Here is an 18,451-nt window from a genome sequence, read left to right as displayed (position 1 = left end):
GCCTCATGGCTAAGAAGTTAGTGTATACCAGTTCGCGGACGACACCGATCAGTCCCATCTCGGCCTCATGGCTAAGAAGGTAGTGTATACCAGTTCGGGACGACACCGATCAGTCCCATCTCGGCCTCATGGCTAAGAAGGTAGTGTATACCAGTTCGGGGACGACACCGGTGAGTCCCATCTCGACCTCATGGCTAAGAAGGTAGTGTATACCAGTTTGGGGACGACACCGGTGAGTCCCATCTCGGCCTCATGGCTAAGTAGGTAGTGTATACCAGTTCGGGGACGACACCGGTGAGTCCCATCTCGGCCTCATGGCTAAGAAGGTAGTGTATACCAGTTTGGGGACGACACCGGTGAGTCCCATCTCGGCCTCATGGCTAAGTAGGTAGTGTATAGCAGTTCGGGGACGACACCGGTGAGTCCCATCTCGGCCTCATGGCTAAGAAGGTAGTGTATACCAGTTCGCGGACGACACCGATCAGTCCCATCTCGGCCTCATGGCTAAGAAGGTGGTGTATACCAGTTCGGGACGACACCGATCAGTCCCATCTCGGCCTCATGGCTGAGAAGGTAGTGTATACCAGTTCGCGGACGACACCGATCAGTCCCATCTCGACCTCATGGCTAAGAAGGTAGTGTATACCAGTTCGGGGACGACACCGGTGACTCCAATCTCGGCCTCATGGCTAAGAAGGTAGTGTATACCAGTTCGGGACGACACCCATCAGTCCCATCTAGGCCTCATGGCTAAGAAGGTAGTGTATACCAGTTCGCGGACGACACCGATCAATCCCATCTCGGCCTCATGGCTAAGAATGTAGTGTATACCAGTTCGGGGACGACACCGGTGAGTCCAATCTCGGCCTCATGGCTAAGAAGGTAGTGTATACCAGTACGGGACGACATCGATCAGTCCCATCTCGGGTTCATGGCTAAGAAGGTAGTGTATACCAGTTCGCGGTCGACACCGATCCGTCCCATCTCGGCCTCAAGGCTAAGAAGGTAGTGTATACCAGTTCGGGGACGACACCGGTGAGTCCAATCTCGGCCTCATGGCTAAGAAGGTAGTGTATACCAGTTCGGGACGACACCGATCAGTCCCATCTCGGCCTCATGGTTAAGTAGGTAGTGTATACCAGTTCGGGGACGTCACCGGTGAGTCCCATCTCGGCCTCATGGCTAAGAAGGTAGTGTATACCAGTTCGCGGACGACACCGGTGAGTCCAATCTCGGCCTCATGGCTAAGAAGGTAGTGTATACCAGTTCGGGACGACACCCATCAGTCCCATCTAGGCCTCATGGCTAAGAAGGTAGTGTATACCAGTTCGCGGACGACACCGATCAGTCCCATCTCGGCCTCATGGCTAAGAATGTAGTGTATACCAGTTCGGGGACGACACCGGTGAGTCCAATCTCGGCCTCATGGCTAAGAAGGTAGTGTATACCAGTACGGGACGACATCGATCAGTCCCATCTCGGGTTCATGGCTAAGAAGGTAGTGTATACAAGTTCGCGGTCGACACCGATCCGTCCCATCTCGGCCTCATGGCTAAGAAGGTAGTGTATACCAGTTCGGGGACGACACCGGTGAGTCCAATCTCGGCCTCATGGCTAAGAAGGTAGTGTATACCAGTTCGGGACGACACCGATCAGTCCCATCTCGGCCTCATGGTTAAGTAGGTAGTGTATACCAGTTCGGGGACGTCACCGGTGAGTCCCATCTCGGCCTCATGGCTAAGAAGGTAGTGTATACCAGTTCGCGGACGACACCGGTGAGTCCAATCTCGGCCTCATGGCTAAGAAGGTACTGTATACCAGTTCCGGGACGACACCGTTGAGTCCCATCTCGGCCTCATGGCTGAGAAGGTAGTGTATACCAGTTCGCGGACGACACCGATCAGTCCCATCTCGACCTCATGGCTAAGAAGGTAGTGTATACCAGTTCGGGGACGACACCGGTGAGTCCCATCTCGGCCTCATGGCTAAGAAGGTAGTGTATACCACTTCGCGGACGACACCGGTGAGTCCAATCTCGGCCTCATGGCTAAGAAGGTAGTGTATACCAGTTCGCGGACGACACCGGTGAGTCCAATCTCGGCCTCATGGCTAAGAAGGTAGTGTATGCCAGTTCGGGGACGACACCGGTGATTCCCATCTCGACCTCAATGCTAAGAAGGTACTGTATACCAGTTCGGGGACAACACCGGTGAGTCCTATCGCGGCCTCATGGCTAAGAAGTTAGTGTATACCAGTTCGCGGACGACACCGATCAGTCCCATCTCGGCCTCATGGCTAAGAAGGTAGTGTATACCAGTTCGCGGACGACACCGATCAGTCCCATCTCGGCCTCATGGCTAAGTAGGTAGTGTATACCAGTTCGGGGACGACACCGGTGAGTCCCATCTCGGCCTCATGGCTAAGAAGGTAGTGTATACCAGTTCGCGGACGACACCGGTGAGTCCAATCTCGGCCTCATGGCTAAGAAGGTAGTGTATATCAGTTCGGGACGACACCGATCAGTCCCATCTCGGCCTCATGGTAAAGAAGGTAGTGTATACCAGTTCGCGGACGACACCGATCAGTCCCATCTCGGCCTCATGGCTAAGAAGGTACTGTATACCAGTTCCGGGACGACACCGTTGAGTCCCATCTCGGCCTCATGGCTGAGAAGGTAGTGTATACCAGTTCGCGGACGACACCGATCAGTCCCATCTCGACCTCATGGCTAAGAAGGTAGTGTATACCAGTTCGGGGACGACACCGGTGACTCCAATCTCGGCCTCATGGCTAAGAAGGTAGTGTATACCAGTTCGGGACGACACCCATCAGTCCCATCTAGGCCTCATGGCTAAGAAGGTAGTGTATACCAGTTCGCGGACGACACCGATCAGTCCCATCTCGGCCTCATGGCTAAGAATATAGTGTATACCAGTTCGGGGACGACACCGGTGAGTCCAATCTCGGCCTCATGGCTAAGAAGGTAGTGTATACCAGTTCGCGGACGACACCGATCAGTCCCATCTCGGCCTCATGGCTAAGAAGGTACTGTATACCAGTTCCGGGACGACACCGTTGAGTCCCATCTCGGCCTCATGGCTGAGAAGGTAGTGTATACCAGTTCGCGGACGACACCGATCAGTCCCATCTCGACCTCATGGCTAAGAAGGTAGTGTATACCAGTTCGGGGACGACACCGGTGACTCCAATCTCGGCCTCATGGCTAAGAAGGTAGTGTATACCAGTTCGGGACGACACCCATCAGTCCCATCTAGGCCTCATGGCTAAGAAGGTAGTGTATACCAGTTCGCGGACGACACCGATCAGTCCCATCTCGGCCTCATGGCTAAGAATGTAGTGTATACCAGTTCGGGGACGACACCGGTGAGTCCAATCTCGGCCTCATGGCTAAGAAGGTAGTGTATACCAGTTCGGGGACGACACCGGTGATTCCCATCTCGACCTCAAGGCTAAGAAGGTACTGTATACCAGTTCGGGGACAACACCGGTGAGACCTATCGCGGCCTCATGGCTAAGAAGTTAGTGTATACCAGTTCGCGGACGACACCGATCAGTCCCATCTCGGCCTCATGGCTAAGAAGGTAGTGTATACCAGTTCGGGACGACACCGATCAGTCCCATCTCGGCCTCATGGCTAAGAAGGTAGTGTATACCAGTTCGGGGACGACACCGGTGAGTCCCATCTCGACCTCATGGCTAAGAAGGTAGTGTATACCAGTTTGGGGACGACACCGGTGAGTCCCATCTCGGCCTCATGGCTAAGTAGGTAGTGTATACCAGTTCGGGGACGACACCGGTGAGTCCCATCTCGGCCTCATGGCTAAGAAGGTAGTGTATACCAGTTTGGGGACGACACCGGTGAGTCCCATCTCGGCCTCATGGCTAAGTAGGTAGTGTATAGCAGTTCGGGGACGACACCGGTGAGTCCCATCTCGGCCTCATGGCTAAGAAGGTAGTGTATACCAGTTCGCGGACGACACCGATCAGTCCCATCTCGGCCTCATGGCTAAGAAGGTGGTGTATACCAGTTCGGGACGACACCGATCAGTCCCATCTCGGCCTCATGGCTAAGAAGGTAGTGTATACCAGTTCGGGGACGACACCGGTGAGTCCCATCTCGACCTCATGGCTAAGAAGGTAGTGTATACCAGTTTGGGGACGACACCGGTGAGTCCCATCTCGGCCTCATGGCTAAGTAGGTAGTGTATACCAGTTCGGAGACGACACCGGTGAGTCCCATCTCGGCCTCATGGCTAAGAAGGTAGTGTATACCAGTTCGCGGACGACACCGGTGAGTCCAATCTCGGCCTCATGGCTAAGAAGGTAGTGTATATCAGTTCGGGACGACACCGATCAGTCCCATCTCGGCCTCATGGTAAAGAAGGTAGTGTATACCAGTTCGCGGACGACACCGATCAGTCCCATCTCGGCCTCATGGCTAAGAAGGTACTGTATACCAGTTCCGGGACGACACCGTTGAGTCCCATCTCGGCCTCATGGCTGAGAAGGTAGTGTATACCAGTTCGCGGACGACACCGATCAGTCCCATCTCGACCTCATGGCTAAGAAGGTAGTGTATACCAGTTCGGGGACGACACCGGTGAGTCCAATCTCGGCCTCATGGCTAAGAAGGTAGTGTATACCAGTTCGGGACGACACCGGTGAGTCCAATCTCGGCCTCATGGCTAAGAAGGTAGTGTATACCAGTTCGGGACGACACCGATCAGTCCCATCTCGGCCTCATGGTTAAGTAGGTAGTGTATACCAGTTCGGGGACGTCACCGGTGAGTCCCATCTCGGCCTCATGGCTAAGAAGGTAGTGTATACCAGTTCGCGGACGACACCGGTGAGTCCAATCTCGGCCTCATGGCTAAGAAGGTAGTGTATACCAGTTCGGGACGACACCCATCAGTCCCATCTAGGCCTCATGGCTAAGAAGGTAGTGTATACCAGTTCGCGGACGACACCGATCAGTCCCATCTCGGCCTCATGGCTAAGAATGTAGTGTATACCAGTTCGGGGACGACACCGGTGAGTCCAATCTCGGCCTCATGGCTAAGAAGGTAGTGTATACCAGTACGGGACGACATCGATCAGTCCCATCTCGGGTTCATGGCTAAGAAGGTAGTGTATACAAGTTCGCGGTCGACACCGATCCGTCCCATCTCGGCCTCATGGCTAAGAAGGTAGTGTATACCAGTTCGGGGACGACACCGGTGAGTCCAATCTCGGCCTCATGGCTAAGAAGGTAGTGTATACCAGTTCGGGACGACACCGATCAGTCCCATCTCGGCCTCATGGTTAAGTAGGTAGTGTATACCAGTTCGGGGACGTCACCGGTGAGTCCCATCTCGGCCTCATGGCTAAGAAGGTAGTGTATACCAGTTCGCGGACGACACCGGTGAGTCCAATCTCGCCCTCATGGCTAAGAAGGTACTGTATACCAGTTCCGGGACGACACCGTTGAGTCCCATCTCGGCCTCATGGCTGAGAAGGTAGTGTATACCAGTTCGCGGACGACACCGATCAGTCCCATCTCGACCTCATGGCTAAGAAGGTAGTGTATACCAGTTCGGGGACGACACCGGTGAGTCCCATCTCGGCCTCATGGCTAAGAAGGTAGTGTATACCACTTCGCGGACGACACCGGTGAGTCCAATCTCGGCCTCATGGCTAAGAAGGTAGTGTATACCAGTTCGCGGACGACACCGGTGAGTCCAATCTCGGCCTCATGGCTAAGAAGGTAGTGTATACCAGTTCGGGGACGACACCGGTGATTCCCATCTCGACCTCAATGCTAAGAAGGTACTGTATACCAGTTCGGGGACAACACCGGTGAGTCCTATCGCGGCCTCATGGCTAAGAAGTTAGTGTATACCAGTTCGCGGACGACACCGATCAGTCCCATCTCGGCCTCATGGCTAAGAAGGTAGTGTATACCAGTTCGCGGACGACACCGATCAGTCCCATCTCGGCCTCATGGCTAAGAAGGTAGTGTATACCAGTTCGGGGACGACACCGGTGAGTCCAATCTCGGCCTCATGGCTAAGAAGGTAGTGTATACCAGTACGGGACGACATCGATCAGTCCCATCTCGGCCTCATGGCTAAGAAGGTAGTGTATACCAGTTCGCGGACGACACCGATCCGTCCCATCTCGGCCTCATGGCTAAGAAGGTAGTGTATACCAGTTCGGGGACGACACCGGTGAGTCCCATCTCGACCTCATGGCTAAGAAGGTAGTGTATACCAGTTCGGGGACGACACCGGTGAGTCCCATCTCGGGCTCATGGCTAAGAAGGTAGTGTACACCAGTTCGGGGACGATACCGGTGAGTCCCATCTCGGGCTCATGGCTAAGAAGGTAGTGTATACCAGTTCGGGGACGACACCGGTGGGTCCCATCTCGACCTCATGGCTGAGAAGGTAGTGTATACCAGTTCGGGACGACACCCATCAGTCCCATCTCGGCCTCATGGCTAAGAAGGTAGTGTATACCAGTTCGGGACGACACCGATCAGTCCCATCTCGGCCTCATGGCTAAAAAGGTAGTGTATACCAGTTCGGGGACGACACCGGTGAGTCCCATCTCGACCTCATGGCTAAGAAGGTAGTGTATACCAGTTTGGGGACGACACCGGTGAGTTCCATCTCGGCCTCATGGCTAAGTAGGTAGTGTATACCAGTTCGGGGACGACACCGGTGAGTCCCATCTCGACCTCATGGCTAAGAAGGTAGTGTATACCAGTTCGGGGACGACACCGGTGAGTCACATCTCGGCCTCATGGCTAAGAAGGTAGTGTATACCAGTTCGGGGACGACACCGGTGAGTCCCATCTCGGCCTCATGGCTAAGAAGGTAGTGTATACCAGTTTGGGGACGACACCGGTGAGTCCCATCTCGGCCTCATGGCTAAGTAGGTAGTGTATAGCAGTTCGGGGACGACACCGGTGAGTCCCATCTCGGCCTCATGGCTAAGAAGGTAGTGTATACCAGTTCGCGGACGACACCGGTGAGTCCAATCTCGGCCTCATGGCTAAGAAGGTAGTGTATACCAGTTCGGGGACGACACCGGTGATTCCCATCTCGACCTCAAGGCTAAGAAGGTACTGTATACCAGTTCGGGGACAACACCGGTGAGACCTATCGCGGCCTCATGGCTAAGAAGTTAGTGTATACCAGTTCGCGGACGACACCGATCAGTCCCATCTCGGCCTCATGGCTAAGAAGGTAGTGTATACCAGTTCGGGACGACACCGATCAGTCCCATCTCGGCCTCATGGCTAAGAAGGTAGTGTATACCAGTTCGGGGACGACACCGGTGAGTCCCATCTCGACCTCATGGCTAAGAAGGTAGTGTATACCAGTTTGGGGACGACACCGGTGAGTCCCATCTCGGCCTCATGGCTAAGTAGGTAGTGTATACCAGTTCGGGGACGACACCGGTGAGTCCCATCTCGGCCTCATGGCTAAGAAGGTAGTGTATACCAGTTTGGGGACGACACCGGTGAGTCCCATCTCGGCCTCATGGCTAAGTAGGTAGTGTATAGCAGTTCGGGGACGACACCGGTGAGTCCCATCTCGGCCTCATGACTAAGAAGGTAGTGTATACCAGTTCGCGGACGACACCGGTGAGTCCAATCTCGGCCTCATGGCTAAGAAGGTAGTGTATACCAGTTCGGGGACGACACCGGTGATTCCCATCTCGACCTCAAGGCTAAGAAGGTACTGTATACCAGTTCGGGGACAACACCGGTGAGTCCTATCGCGGCCTCATGGCTAAGAAGTTAGTGTATACCAGTTCGCGGACGACACCGATCAGTCCCATCTCGGCCTCATGGCTAAGAAGGTAGTGTATACCAGTTCGGGACGACACCGATCACTCCCATCTCGGCCTCATGGCTAAGAAGGTAGTGTATACCAGTTCGGGGACGACACCGGTGAGTCCCATCTCGACCTCATGGCTAAGAAGGTAGTGTATACCAGTTTGGGGACGACACCGGTGAGTCCCATCTCGGCCTCATGGCTAAGTAGGTAGTGTATACCAGTTCGGGGACGACACCGGTGAGTCCCATCTCGGCCTCATGGCTAAGAAGGTAGTGTATACCAGTTCGCGGACGACACCGGTGAGTCCAATCTCGGCCTCATGGCTAAGAAGGTAGTGTATATCAGTTCGGGACGACACCGATCAGTCCCATCTCGGCCTCATGGTAAAGAAGGTAGTGTATACCAGTTCGCGGACGACACCGATCAGTCCCATCTCGGCCTCATGGCTAAGAAGGTACTGTATACCAGTTCCGGGACGACACCGTTGAGTCCCATCTCGGCCTCATGGCTGAGAAGGTAGTGTATACCAGTTCGCGGACGACACCGATCAGTCCCATCTCGACCTCATGGCTAAGAAGGTAGTGTATACCAGTTCGGGGACGACACCGGTGACTCCAATCTCGGCCTCATGGCTAAGAAGGTAGTGTATACCAGTTCGGGACGACACCCATCAGTCCCATCTAGGCCTCATGGCTAAGAAGGTAGTGTATACCAGTTCGCGGACGACACCGATCAGTCCCATCTCGGCCTCATGGCTAAGAATGTAGTGTATACCAGTTCGGGGACGACACCGGTGAGTCCAATCTCGGCCTCATGGCTAAGAAGGTAGTGTATACCAGTACGGGACGACATCGATCAGTCCCATCTCGGGTTCATGGCTAAGAAGGTAGTGTATACCAGTTCGCGGTCGACACCGATCCGTCCCATCTCGGCCTCATGGCTAAGAAGGTAGTGTATACCAGTTCGGGGACGACACCGGTGAGTCCAATCTCGGCCTCATGGCTAAGAAGGTAGTGTATACCAGTTCGGGACGACACCGATCAGTCCCATCTCGGCCTCATGGTTAAGTAGGTAGTGTATACCAGTTCGGGGACGTCACCGGTGAGTCCCATCTCGGCCTCATGGCTAAGAAGGTAGTGTATACCAGTTCGCGGACGACACCGGTGAGTCCAATCTCGGCCTCATGGCTAAGAAGGTAGTGTATACCAGTTCGGGACGACACCGATCAGTCCCATCTCGGCCTCATGGCTAAGAAGGTACTGTATACCAGTTCCGGGACGACACCGTTGAGTCCCATCTCGGCCTCATGGCTGAGAAGGTAGTGTATACCAGTTCGCGGACGACACCGATCAGTCCCATCTCGACCTCATGGCTAAGAAGGTAGTGTATACCAGTTCGGGGACGACACCGGTGAGTCCCATCTCGGCCTCATGGTTAAGAAGGTAGTGTATACCAGTTCCGGGACGACACCGTTGAGTCCCATCTCGGCCTCATGGCTGAGAAGGTAGTGTATACCAGTTCGCGGACGACACCGATCAGTCCCATCTCGACCTCATGGCTAAGAAGGTAGTGTATACCAGTTCGGGGACGACACCGGTGAGTCCAATCTCGGCCTCATGGCTAAGAAGGTAGTGTATACCAGTACGGGACGACATCGATCAGTCCCATCTCGGCCTCATGGCTAAGAAGGTAGTGTATACCAGTTCGGGGACGACACCGGTGAGTCCCATCTCGACCTCATGGCTAAGAAGGTAGTGTATACCAGTTTGGGGACGACACCGGTGAGTCCCGTCTCGGCCTCATGGCTAAGTAGGTAGTGTATACCATTTCGGGGACGACACCGGTGAGTCCCATCTCGGCCTCATGGCTAAGAAGGTAGTGTACACCAGTTCGGGGACGACACCGGTGAGTCCCATCTCGGGCTCATGGCTAAGAAGGTAGTGTACACCAGTTCGGGGACGACACCGGTGAGTCCCATCTCGGGCTCATGGCTAAGAAGGTAGTGTACACCAGTTCGGGGACGACACCGGTGAGTCCAATCTCGGCCTCATGGCTAAGAAGGTAGTGTATACCAGTTCGGGACGACACCGATCAGTCCCATCTCGGCCTCATGGCTAAGAAGGTAGTGTATACCAGTTCGCGGACGACACCGATCAGTCCCATCTCGGCCTCATGGCTAAGAAGGTAGTGTATACCAGTTCGGGGACGACACCGGTGAGTCCAATCTCGGCCTCATGGCTAAGAAGGTAGTGTATACCAGTACGGGACGACATCGATCAGTCCCATCTCGGCCTCATGGCTAAGAAGGTAGTGTATACCAGTTCGCGGACGACACCGATCCGTCCCATCTCGGCCTCATGGCTAAGATGGTAGTGTATACCAGTTCGGGGACGACACCGGTGAGTCCCATCTCGACCTCATGGCTAAGAAGGTAGTGTATACCAGTTTGGGGACGACACCGGTGAGTCCCATCTCGGCCTCATGGCTAAGTAGGTAGTGTATACCAGTTCGGGGACGACACCGGTGAGTCCCATCTCGGCCTCATGGCTAAGTAGGTAGTGTATACCAGTTCGGGGACGACACCGGTGAGTCCCATCTCGACCTCATGGCTAAGAATGTAGTGTATACCAGTTCGGGGACGACACCGGTGACTCCCATCTCGGGCTCATGGCTAAGTAGGTACTGTATACCAGTTCGGGGACGACACCGGTGAGTCCCATCTCGGGCTCATGGCTAAGAAGGTAGTGTATACGAGTTCGCGGACGACACCGATCAGTCCCATCTCGACCTCATGGCTAAGAAGGTAGTGCATACCAGTTCGGGGACGACACCGGTGAGTCCAATCTCGGCCTCATGGCTAAGAAGGTAGTGTATACCAGTTCGGGACGACACCCATCAGTCCCATCTCGGCCTCATGGCTAAGAAGGTAGTGTATACCAGTTCGGGACGACACCGATCAGTCCCATCTCGGCCTCATGGTTAAAAAGGTAGTGTATACCAGTTCGGGGACGACACCGGTGAGTCCCATCTCGACCTCATGGCTAAGAAGGTAGTGTATACCAGTTTGGGGACGACACCGGTGAGTCCCATCTCGGCCTCATGGCTAAGTAGGTAGTGTATTCCAGTTCGGGGACGACACCGGTGAGTCCCATCTCGACCTCATGGCTAAGAAGGTAGTTTATACCAGTTCGGGGACGACACCGGTGAGTCACATCTCGGCCTCATGGCTAAGTAGGTAGTGTATACCAGTTCGGGGACGACACCGGTGAGTCCCATCTCGGCCTCATGGCTAAGTAGGTACTGTATACCAGTTCGGGGACGACACCGGTGACTCCCATCTCGGGCTCATGGCTAAGTAGGTACTGTATACCAGTTCGGGGACGACACCGGTGAGTCCCATCTCGGGCTCATGGCTAAGAAGGTAGTGTACACCAGTTCGGGGACGACACCGGTGAGTCCCATCTCGACCTCATGGCTAAGAAGGTAGTGTATACCAGTTCGGGGACGACACCGGTGAGTCACATCTCGGCCTCATGGCTAAGTAGGTAGTGTATACCAGTTCGGGGACGACACCGGTGAGTCCCATCTCGGCCTCATGGCTAAGAAGGTAGTGTATACCAGTTCGCGGACGACACCGGTGAGTCCAATCTCGGCCTCATGGCTAAGAAGGTAGTGTATACCAGTTCGGGACGACACCGATCAGTCCCATCTCGGCCTCATGGTTAAGAAGGTAGTGTATACCAGTTCGCGGACGACACCGATCAGTCCCATCTCGGCCTCATGGCTAAGAAGGTACTGTATACCAGTTCCGGGACGACACCGTTGAGTCCCATCTCGGCCTCATGGCTGAGAAGGTAGTGTATACCAGTTCGCGGACGACACCGATCAGTCCCATCTCGACCTCATGGCTAAGAAGGTAGTGTATACCAGTTCGGGGACGACACCCATCAGTCCCATCTCGGCCTCATGGCTAAGAAGGTAGTGTATACCAGTTCGCGGATGACACCGATCAGTGCCATCTCGGCCTCATGGCTAAGAAGGTAGTGTGTACCAGTTCGGGGACGACACCGGTGAGTCCAATCTCGGCCTTATGGCTAAGAAGGTAGTGTATACCAGTACGGGACGACACCGTTCAGTCCCATCTCGGCCTCATGGCTAAGAAGGTAGCGTATACCAGTTCGCGGACGACACCGATCAGTCCCATCTCGGCCTCATGGCTAAGAAGGTAGTGTATACCAGTTCGCGGACGACACCGGTGAGTCCAATCTCGGCCTCATGGCTAAGAAGGTAGTGTATACCAGTTCGGGGACGACACCGGTGATTCCCATCTCGACCTCAATGCTAAGAAGGTACTGTATACCAGTTCGGGGACAACACCGGTGAGTCCTATCGCGGCCTCATGGCTAAGAAGTTAGTGTATACCAGTTCGCGGACGACACCGATCAGTCCCATCTCGGCCTCATGGCTAAGAAGGTAGTGTATACCAGTTCGCGGACGACACCGATCAGTCCCATCTCGGCCTCATGGCTAAGAAGGTAGTGTATACCAGTTCGGGGACGACACCGGTGAGTCCAATCTCGGCCTCATGGCTAAGAAGGTAGTGTATACCAGTACGGGACGACATCGATCAGTCCCATCTCGGCCTCATGGCTAAGAAGGTAGTGTATACCAGTTCGCGGACGACACCGATCCGTCCCATCTCGGCCTCATGGCTAAGAAGGTAGTGTATACCAGTTCGGGGACGACACCGGTGAGTCCCATCTCGACCTCATGGCTAAGAAGGTAGTGTATACCAGTTCGGGGACGACACCGGTGAGTCCCATCTCGGGCTCATGGCTAAGAAGGTAGTGTACACCAGTTCGGGGACGATACCGGTGAGTCCCATCTCGGGCTCATGGCTAAGAAGGTAGTGTATACCAGTTCGGGGACGACACCGGTGGGTCCCATCTCGACCTCATGGCTGAGAAGGTAGTGTATACCAGTTCGGGACGACACCCATCAGTCCCATCTCGGCCTCATGGCTAAGAAGGTAGTGTATACCAGTTCGGGACGACACCGATCAGTCCCATCTCGGCCTCATGGCTAAAAAGGTAGTGTATACCAGTTCGGGGACGACACCGGTGAGTCCCATCTCGACCTCATGGCTAAGAAGGTAGTGTATACCAGTTTGGGGACGACACCGGTGAGTCCCATCTCGGCCTCATGGCTAAGTAGGTAGTGTATACCAGTTCGGGGACGACACCGGTGAGTCCCATCTCGACCTCATGGCTAAGAAGGTAGTGTATACCAGTTCGGGGACGACACCGGTGAGTCACATCTCGGCCTCATGGCTAAGAAGATAGTGTATACCAGTTCGGGACGACACCCATCAGTCCCATCTCGGCCTCATGGCTAAGAAGGTAGTGTATACCAGTTCGGGGACGACACCGGTGAGTCCCATCTCGGGCTCATGGCTAAGAAGGTAGTGTACACCAGTTCGGGGACGATACCGGTGAGTCCCATCTCGGGCTCATGGCTAAGAAGGTAGTGTATACCAGTTCGGGGACGACACCGGTGGGTCCCATCTCGACCTCATGGCTGAGAAGGTAGTGTATACCAGTTCGGGACGACACCCATCAGTCCCATCTCGGCCTCATGGCTAAGAAGGTAGTGTATACCAGTTCGGGACGACACCGATCAGTCCCATCTCGGCCTCATGGCTAAAAAGGTAGTGTATACCAGTTCGGGGACGACACCGGTGAGTCCCATCTCGACCTCATGGCTAAGAAGGTAGTGTATACCAGTTTGGGGACGACACCGGTGAGTCCCATCTCGGCCTCATGGCTAAGTAGGTAGTGTATACCAGTTCGGGGACGACACCGGTGAGTCCCATCTCGACCTCATGGCTAAGAAGGTAGTGTATACCAGTTCGGGGACGACACCGGTGAGTCACATCTCGGCCTCATGGCTAAGAAGGTAGTGTATACCAGTTCGGGGACGACACCGGTGAGTCCCATCTCGGCCTCATGGCTAAGAAGGTAGTGTATACCAGTTTGGGGACGACACCGGTGAGTCCCATCTCGGCCTCATGGCTAAGTAGGTAGTGTATAGCAGTTCGGGGACGACACCGGTGAGTCCCATCTCGGCCTCATGGCTAAGAAGGTAGTGTATACCAGTTCGCGGACGACACCGGTGAGTCCAATCTCGGCCTCATGGCTAAGAAGGTAGTGTATACCAGTTCGGGGACGACACCGGTGATTCCCATCTCGACCTCAAGGCTAAGAAGGTACTGTATACCAGTTCGGGGACAACACCGGTGAGACCTATCGCGGCCTCATGGCTAAGAAGTTAGTGTATACCAGTTCGCGGACGACACCGATCAGTCCCATCTCGGCCTCATGGCTAAGAAGGTAGTGTATACCAGTTCGGGACGACACCGATCAGTCCCATCTCGGCCTCATGGCTAAGAAGGTAGTGTATACCAGTTCGGGGACGACACCGGTGAGTCCCATCTCGACCTCATGGCTAAGAAGGTAGTGTATACCAGTTTGGGGACGACACCGGTGAGTCCCATCTCGGCCTCATGGCTAAGTAGGTAGTGTATACCAGTTCGGGGACGACACCGGTGAGTCCCATCTCGGCCTCATGGCTAAGAAGGTAGTGTATACCAGTTTGGGGACGACACCGGTGAGTCCCATCTCGGCCTCATGGCTAAGTAGGTAGTGTATAGCAGTTCGGGGACGACACCGGTGAGTCCCATCTCGGCCTCATGGCTAAGAAGGTAGTGTATACCAGTTCGCGGACGACACGGGTGAGTCCAATCTCGGCCTCATGGCTAAGAAGGTAGTGTATACCAGTTCGGGGACGACACCGGTGATTCCCATCTCGACCTCAAGGCTAAGAAGGTACTGTATACCAGTTCGGGGACAACACCGGTGAGTCCTATCGCGGCCTCATGGCTAAGAAGTTAGTGTATACCAGTTCGCGGACGACACCGATCAGTCCCATCTCGGCCTCATGGCTAAGAAGGTAGTGTATACCAGTTCGGGACGACACCGATCAGTCCCATCTCGGCCTCATGGCTAAGAAGGTAGTGTATACCAGTTCGGGGACGACACCGGTGAGTCCCATCTCGACCTCATGGCTAAGAAGGTAGTGTATACCAGTTTGGGGACGACACCGGTGAGTCCCATCTCGGCCTCATGGCTAAGTAGGTAGTGTATACCAGTTCGGGGACGACACCGGTGAGTCCCATCTCGGCCTCATGGCTAAGAAGGTAGTGTATACCAGTTCGCGGACGACACCGGTGAGTCCAATCTCGGCCTCATGGCTAAGAAGGTAGTGTATATCAGTTCGGGACGACACCGATCAGTCCCATCTCGGCCTCATGGTAAAGAAGGTAGTGTATACCAGTTCGCGGACGACACCGATCAGTCCCATCTCGGCCTCATGGCTAAGAAGGTACTGTATACCAGTTCCGGGACGACACCGTTGAGTCCCATCTCGGCCTCATGGCTGAGAAGGTAGTGTATACCAGTTCGCGGACGACACCGATCAGTCCCATCTCGACCTCATGGCTAAGAAGGTAGTGTATACCAGTTCGGGGACGACACCGGTGACTCCAATCTCGGCCTCATGGCTAAGAAGGTAGTGTATACCAGTTCGGGACGACACCCATCAGTCCCATCTAGGCCTCATGGCTAAGAAGGTAGTGTATACCAGTTCGCGGACGACACCGATCAGTCCCATCTCGGCCTCATGGCTAAGAATGTAGTGTATACCAGTTCGGGGACGACACCGGTGAGTCCAATCTCGGCCTCATGGCTAAGAAGGTAGTGTATACCAGTACGGGACGACATCGATCAGTCCCATCTCGGGTTCATGGCTAAGAAGGTAGTGTATACCAGTTCGCGGTCGACACCGATCCGTCCCATCTCGGCCTCATGGCTAAGAAGGTAGTGTATACCAGTTCGGGGACGACACCGGTGAGTCCAATCTCGGCCTCATGGCTAAGAAGGTAGTGTATACCAGTTCGGGACGACACCGATCAGTCCCATCTCGGCCTCATGGTTAAGTAGGTAGTGTATACCAGTTCGGGGACGTCACCGGTGAGTCCCATCTCGGCCTCATGGCTAAGAAGGTAGTGTATACCAGTTCGCGGACGACACCGGTGAGTCCAATCTCGGCCTCATGGCTAAGAAGGTAGTGTATACCAGTTCGGGACGACACCGATCAGTCCCATCTCGGCCTCATGGCTAAGAAGGTACTGTATACCAGTTCCGGGACGACACCGTTGAGTCCCATCTCGGCCTCATGGCTGAGAAGGTAGTGTATACCAGTTCGCGGACGACACCGATCAGTCCCATCTCGACCTCATGGCTAAGAAGGTAGTGTATACCAGTTCGGGGACGACACCGGTGAGTCCCATCTCGGCCTCATGGTTAAGAAGGTAGTGTATACCAGTTCCGGGACGACACCGTTGAGTCCCATCTCGGCCTCATGGCTGAGAAGGTAGTGTATACCAGTTCGCGGACGACACCGATCAGTCCCATCTCGACCTCATGGCTAAGAAGGTAGTGTATACCAGTTCGGGGACGACACCGGTGAGTCCAATCTCGGCCTCATGGCTAAGAAGGTAGTGTATACCAGTACGGGACGACATCGATCAGTCCCATCTCGGCCTCATGGTTAAAAAGGTAGTGTATACCAGTTCGGGGACGACACCGGTGAGTCCCATCTCGACCTCATGGCTAAGAAGGTAGTGTATACCAGTTTGGGGACGACATCGGTGAGTCCCATCTCGGCCTCATGGCTAAGTAGGTAGTGTATTCCAGTTCGGGGACGACACCGGTGAGTCCCATCTCGACCTCATGGCTAAGAAGGTAGTTTATACCAGTTCGGGGACGACACCGGTGAGTCACATCTCGGCCTCATGGCTAAGTAGGTAGTGTATACCAGTTCGGGGACGACACCGGTGAGTCCCATCTCGGCCTCATGGCTAAGTAGGTACTGTATACCAGTTCGGGGACGACACCGGTGACTCCCATCTCGGGCTCATGGCTAAGTAGGTACTGTATACCAGTTCGGGGACGACACCGGTGAGTCCCATCTCGACCTCATGGCTAAGAATGTAGTGTATACCAGTTCGGGGACGACACCGGTGACTCCCATCTCGGGCTCATGGCTAAGTAGGTACTGTATACCAGTTCGGGGACGACACCGGTGAGTCCCATCTCGGGCTCATGGCTAAGAAGGTAGTGTATACGAGTTCGCGGACGACACCGATCAGTCCCATCTCGACCTCATGGCTAAGAAGGTAGTGCATACCAGTTCGGGGACGACACCGGTGAGTCCAATCTCGGCCTCATGGCTAAGAAGGTAGTGTATACCAGTTCGGGACGACACCCATCAGTCCCATCTCGGCCTCATGGCTAAGAAGGTAGTGTATACCAGTTCGGGACGACACCGATCAGTCCCATCTCGGCCTCATGGTTAAAAAGGTAGTGTATACCAGTTCGGGGACGACACCGGTGAGTCCCATCTCGACCTCATGGCTAAGAAGGTAGTGTATACCAGTTTGGGGACGACACCGGTGAGTCCCATCTCGGCCTCATGGCTAAGTAGGTAGTGTATTCCAGTTCGGGGACGACACCGGTGAGTCCCATCTCGACCTCATGGCTAAGAAGGTAGTTTATACCAGTTCGGGGACGACACCGGTGAGTCACATCTCGGCCTCATGGCTAAGTAGGTAGTGTATACCAGTTCGGGGACGACACCGGTGAGTCCCATCTCGGCCTCATGGCTAAGTAGGTACTGTATACCAGTTCGGAGACGACACCGGTGACTCCCATCTCGGGCTCATGGCTAAGTAGGTACTGTATACCAGTTCGGGGACGACACCGGTGAGTCCCATCTCGGGCTCATGGCTAAGAAGGTAGTGTACACCAGTTCGGGGACGACACCGGTGAGTCCCATCTCGACCTCATGGCTAAGAAGGTAGTGTATACCAGTTCGGGGACGACACCGGTGAGTCACATCTCGGCCTCATGGCTAAGTAGGTAGTGTATACCAGTTCGGGGACGACACCGGTGAGTCCCATCTCGGCCTCATGGCTAAGAAGGTAGTGTATACCAGTTCGCGGACGACACCGGTGAGTCCAATCTCGGCCTCATGGCTAAGAAGGTAGTGTATACCAGTTCGGGACGACACCGATCAGTCCCATCTCGGCCTCATGGTTAAGAAGGTAGTGTATACCAGTTCGCGGACGACACCGATCACTCCCATCTCGGCCTCATGGCTAAGAAGGTACTGTATACCAGTTCCGGGACGACACCGTTGAGTCCCATCTCGGCCTCATGGCTGAGAAGGTAGTGTATACCAGTTCGCGGACGACACCGATCAGTCCCATCTCGACCTCATGGCTAAGAAGGTAGTGTATACCAGTTCGGGGACGACACCCATCAGTCCCATCTCGGCCTCATGGCTAAGAAGGTAGTGTATACCAGTTCGCGGATGACACCGATCAGTGCCATCTCGGCCTCATGGCTAAGAAGGTAGTGTGTACCAGTTCGGGGACGACACCGGTGAGTCCAATCTCGGCCTTATGGCTAAGAAGGTAGTGTATAC

Source organism: Lasioglossum baleicum, unplaced genomic scaffold (genome assembly GCF_051020765.1).
Source record: "Lasioglossum baleicum unplaced genomic scaffold, iyLasBale1 scaffold0034, whole genome shotgun sequence".
Classification (NCBI taxonomy): Eukaryota; Metazoa; Arthropoda; class Insecta; order Hymenoptera; family Halictidae; genus Lasioglossum; species Lasioglossum baleicum.
The sequence above is the reverse complement of the archived record's forward strand: the minus strand, read 5'-3'. Positions refer to the sequence as shown.